Here is a 4,988-nt window from a genome sequence, read left to right as displayed (position 1 = left end):
TCTCCACCCCGGTAAAGCATGACCGGATTTAGATCAGGAATGAAAAACTGTAAAGCATGACCAGGAAAAAATTCCATCCGTTAAAGCATGAACGGGGATCTCATGTATGTGGTAGTAAACTTTTCCTGCCAGCACAGTACTATGGTTTAGTCTGATCTGGCACTTTTATGCATGGGTCACTTGCTTTGAAACATATATCTAGCAAAATGATCTTATGTATGCTCAAGTATGTATGATACAAGTATGTTTAAGAAAAGTTTTATGATGATGGCACGTCTACGTTTATGCTACTATGTTCAAGTTTCAAGGATGTTTATGTTATTATGTTCAAGTTTCAAGTATGTACGCTCTACTTTAAAGATGCATGTGGTTTTATTACGTATTACTTNCCGAGGACGAGGGGTGGGGACCAGTGAGCCAGCTTGGACTGTGCGGGAGGCTAAGCCCGAGGACCGCCAATGTTTTAAGATTTTATGCATGACGATTTTAATACTCTGATTTTCATGAAGAGATTTATGATGTTTAACCGATTATTACTTTTGACAAACTTGGTTGTGGTTGTTTTTATTGCAAATGTTTTTAGACGAGCCAGTTATTTTAATGCAAATTTGAAAGTTTATTTTGTATTTAAGAAAATTTTTATTTTTCGCAAATTTTAAAATAGTTAAAAATACGGTACATTACAGTTGGTATCAGAGCGGTGTTCTTGTAAAGGATTATGCCTACTGCCAGTTGCGAGAAGCTCACGAATTCACACCTCAAGTATGTAAGTTTTAAAGTTTTAAATTCTTTCATGTAACTAGCCACCGAGGCACACGCGTTGCGTGTGTCATGAATATATTGAGCTAATATATTAAACATTCATGATAGTACAACAGCATGACACCGAAACATTTTGTACGTGAAATGGAGGAAGTCAAATCCATTCTTCTAATTTGGTAATTTTATCGACGTCGAGCGATGTAAGATTATCGTCGTTGTTGTGTCATAGAATGTATGCTTTCATGTTCGTTATGCGTTAGCATCTGTCGCCTTTCAATGATATAAGAACAGGAGTTAGAATTTGTCATGTCCTACATAGAATTACAGACCAATAGTTAATGTGCTTATGAAAATAAGAAAATAATAGTGGAATACATTTAAGGAAAATTAAAATGAATATTTTTTGTATGTACGTACATGTCATTGTCGCCAACTATTTGAGGCTATATTTTACTCATATGTCATCATTTTTGTCTAAATATGAAAGATATAAAAAAAATATATATTATAATGCTATTGTATTATGTTGATTGATAATGAATGTAATTGATTCTTAAAATATAAATATTTTTCTATTATTTTTTTATTAAATTTCCACAATACATTATTAAAATGTTTACTTGAAAATTTGAATTAAAAAAATTGCATACATGCGTAGACCTTTGTTGTTGATTTGTGACGTCATTGTTGTTTGGTGTATGTTCTCCCGAACTCGTGGCTTCCATTTTTCAATTGCAGATATCTGCAAGAGAAATGTATTCTTATTCCATCAAATTCGAGCTAAAACACCACATAAAATACTGAATTAAAAACCCAATGGCTAAACTATGTAAAGAAATTTGAAATCATGACACAAAATATGATAAATTTATTGCAAGTTGTGAAGAAGTATTAGTAAACAAACAATTTGAGAAGTAGAAGATTAATGTCAATTTTTTTTAAAAAAAAAAATGTAAACGACATATGCAAGGCAGAATCATGAATAATGGTTCAAAATTAGCATATCTTTGACTTTACTCATGTCTAATTAATTGAAAGGTTAAGAAATAAAACTTCATTTCATTTTCCTGCAAGAAATTTTAAAATGTAAGCATATCCATAATCCATCAGCTATAAATAAGAATTAATCGGTGGTTTATGAACATCAACGACCATTTTTGTACACACAATACCCTCAGCACTTTTGCGTACAGAGTCACTCGAGAATGATGGTGAATGAGAACTTGAACTATTATTCTCCTTTCAATGCTTTGACCACATATTCAGGAAAAATGGTCAATAAGAAGTTTTGATGAAGACCAAATTTAAAGATATCAAATTAGGCTAAAAAATGAAAACGTCGATTTTTGAATTTGAATATTGGAAACATTAATAACACCAAAGTAAGAATAAAAAACATAATATGTTCTATTGTTGTTGTATTTCTAGCAAGAAAATATAGAAAACTTTTCCAAGGCTAAAAATAAAAATATAAAAAACCCAAGAAATCCATATGTTTACCTTTTTAATTGAAAATAAAATTACATATCTTAGCTTCTGTGTAATATCTTAATCTGGATTGTGTCATTTCCACCAATATTCACCACCGGCGTAAACTTCCTTTCATCATTTCTCCTGCTTTTAAACACCGACAAAGCGCTAAACAATGAAATTGAACTTATGTTTCACTAAAATGCAACAAAAAACTACAATTAAATCCAAGAAAACCCCATTCTTCTAGCAATTATCAATATATAGTAATAGTTATGCTCGAGTAAATCTAACAAAGAACCTCAAATAACACTTAATATTCCTAGATCAACACAACCAGCTATCTTGTAGAGTTCAACACAACCAAAGAAAAAAATATATAATTTTTATACACTGAATATGAGGAAAAAAAATATGAAAATTGTAGTCAAGAAATTTTATTTGTTGAAGAAATTACATAATAAAGAAATATGTAAGGTAATCACATACTCTAAAAGTTCATTATCACCAGGTAAAAGATTTCAAACTACATTTTGAGATTTTTTTTATTTTACAAATAAATTAAATTCGTAAGCAAACCAAATAACTCATAAGGGGTAAAAACATTATTAAAAAGAGAAAGGGATAAAAATCAAACCTTTGTAAAAATATCGTGGAGTGAGTGAAGTGGATCATCAAGACAGCTAGCAGAAGAACACTTTACCATCTAGTTTGATACTTCATCAATTTGTATTTAAAAAACATTTTTACATCTAATTTCCTTTCTTGTTAATTTTTGATTCTATGAATTACATTTCTTAATGGTTTTCTAAACTTTTATGTTACATTCAATATGTGATACATCTCTTATAATGGTACTTAACCAAACTTAGCACCTGAAGTGTAAGTATGTAATGCAATGCTTAATTTTTTTTTTATAAAGTGTATGTAATGCAATGCTTAATTTTATTTTTATAAAGTGCATGTATTTGCTCATTGAGTAATTACCTTAATAATGGTTGTATATTAATTGAGTAAAATTGAAAGAGTGGCGACAATGTACCATTGCACATGAATGAAGAGGATGGTCAATCTACGACCTCATCGTAATACTCATAGATCAAGCCATCTATCTTCACAATGTTTCTTCTTGTTTTGTGGATGAGATGTTGATGAATTTTGTACTTTATTTAGAAATGCTACTCCTCAGTCACAGAAGAGGAACTATTTCCCCATCTTTAGGCTGGGAGAACGCATTGAGAAATGAAAAGAGGTAGATAGTTTAAATACATTATAAATTGCTTAAAAGTTGAACTTTTTGTTTATTGAACCTTGGTGAAAATATTGTATTTTGAAGTTGATAATCAGTTTTTATGGAAGATAGAAGAGAATATGCATGGCAAAGAAGTGGAAAATTAATATGCTAGCATGATCAAAGTTTCTTGATACAAATATACTTGAATAAAAGAATTTTGGGTGTATTTTTTCAATTTTTTAAAATATTAGGCACTTTTCATTGAAATTTTTTTTCAATCTTCTGGAATTCGACAACATGAAAATCAAGAGGCGGAAATGAAGCAACTGAGAAAGAGTTTTATGTTTGAAGCTACACATATGCAAAGTTCTACAAAGAATCTTGCAAAGTTGAGCTGAAGAAGGTAATAGCTACCTTCAGCACAAACATTTTTCACTTATTTTTTAAGAAAACAAATGGTTTTTTTCCCCAATTAATAGTTGTTGTTGAAGTAAATGAAAAACTAATGTGGGATTTGAAAGAAGTATCTCAATCTTCAGTACTATTATTTTTTTTTTTAGAGTAAGATATTTGTACCAAGATAAACTGAGATGACGCAATTTGATGGAAACAGCACAGCCAGACCAAAGAGAGGGAATCCGACCAAAAATAAAAGGAGTTTAAAATTGAAAATGAAGCAAAGGTAGAAGTTAAATTTCATCAGTTTAATAAAATTAGTGGAAAAGGCCATTGGTTTATTGCCTTTGTAAGTACCTTGCCTTCCTTTTCTGGTTTGCCCCTCTTTCTTACAGCGGTTATCCCACAAATGAGCTTCATATCGACCTGTCGACCTATGCCTTTGAGCATAAAATATCATGGAAAAAATAAAAATTTCAAATAAAGTAGAGAAGCAGACCGGACGACAATAAATAATATCCAAAGTCGATAGAAATCGAACCAAATCTTGAAAATAGAGGTGGAGGGAGGAAGAAGCCAAAAAAGATGAATAAAAAAAGTTCGAGAAATGCAAGAAATACGATACTTTAAAACTTTTGACATTAAGAAAAGGCAGCAACTACTACTAACAATGTAATGATGATAATGCAAGGTCAAAGAAAGAAACATAAACTCACCTTGTCACACCTCTGTACTGTGAAGTTCTCTGTCCAAATGTATCAATAAATTTCATGTGAACTGTTTGCTTCTGAGGTATTTTCTCAAGCCCTCTCTTCTTAGTTTCCACGGTTACACCCTCATAAGATTCAATACATTATAAATTGCTTAGAAATTGAACTTTTTGTTTATCAAAACCTTGGTGAAAATATTGTATTTTGAAGTTGCTAATAAGTTCTTATGAAATTTTTTTGAGAGAATAAAGAATTGGACAAAACATAAAACCTTTAGAATTAAAAATTGGAAAACATTCACAAGGGAAAACCAAAACTAACATTCATAAGGGGGAAAATCAAACTAACATTCAAAATGTGCATCATTTTTCAAGATTCAAGAATGCAAGATGAATAAAAAAATTGGAAAACAATCA

The 4,988-nt window shown here is 30.5% G+C and overlaps 1 long non-coding RNA gene across 2 annotated transcripts; it reads right to left on the bottom strand.

Annotated features, from left to right (window-relative positions):
• Positions 1 to 900: 900 nt before the first annotated feature.
• Positions 901 to 4,705, bottom strand: LOC140962037 (uncharacterized). 2 transcript variants are annotated; one of them, XR_012172434.1, is made up of 5 exons: positions 4,579 to 4,705; positions 4,220 to 4,302; positions 2,263 to 2,376; positions 1,413 to 1,504; positions 901 to 1,073 (listed from the first exon to the last, which is right to left on the bottom strand). It is a non-coding gene; the product is annotated as an uncharacterized lncRNA (long non-coding RNA). The 2 variants fall into 2 exon arrangements; XR_012172433.1 differs by lacking the exons at positions 4,220 to 4,302; positions 4,579 to 4,705 and having other exon boundaries at positions 2,263 to 2,615.
• Between the last annotated feature and the right edge of the window lie 283 nt (positions 4,706 to 4,988).

Source organism: Primulina huaijiensis, chromosome 16 (assembly GCF_012295235.1).
Source record: "Primulina huaijiensis isolate GDHJ02 chromosome 16, ASM1229523v2, whole genome shotgun sequence".
In the NCBI taxonomy this organism is placed as follows: Eukaryota; Viridiplantae; Streptophyta; class Magnoliopsida; order Lamiales; family Gesneriaceae; genus Primulina; species Primulina huaijiensis.
The sequence above is the reverse complement of the archived record's forward strand: the minus strand, read 5'-3'. Positions and strand labels throughout refer to the sequence as shown.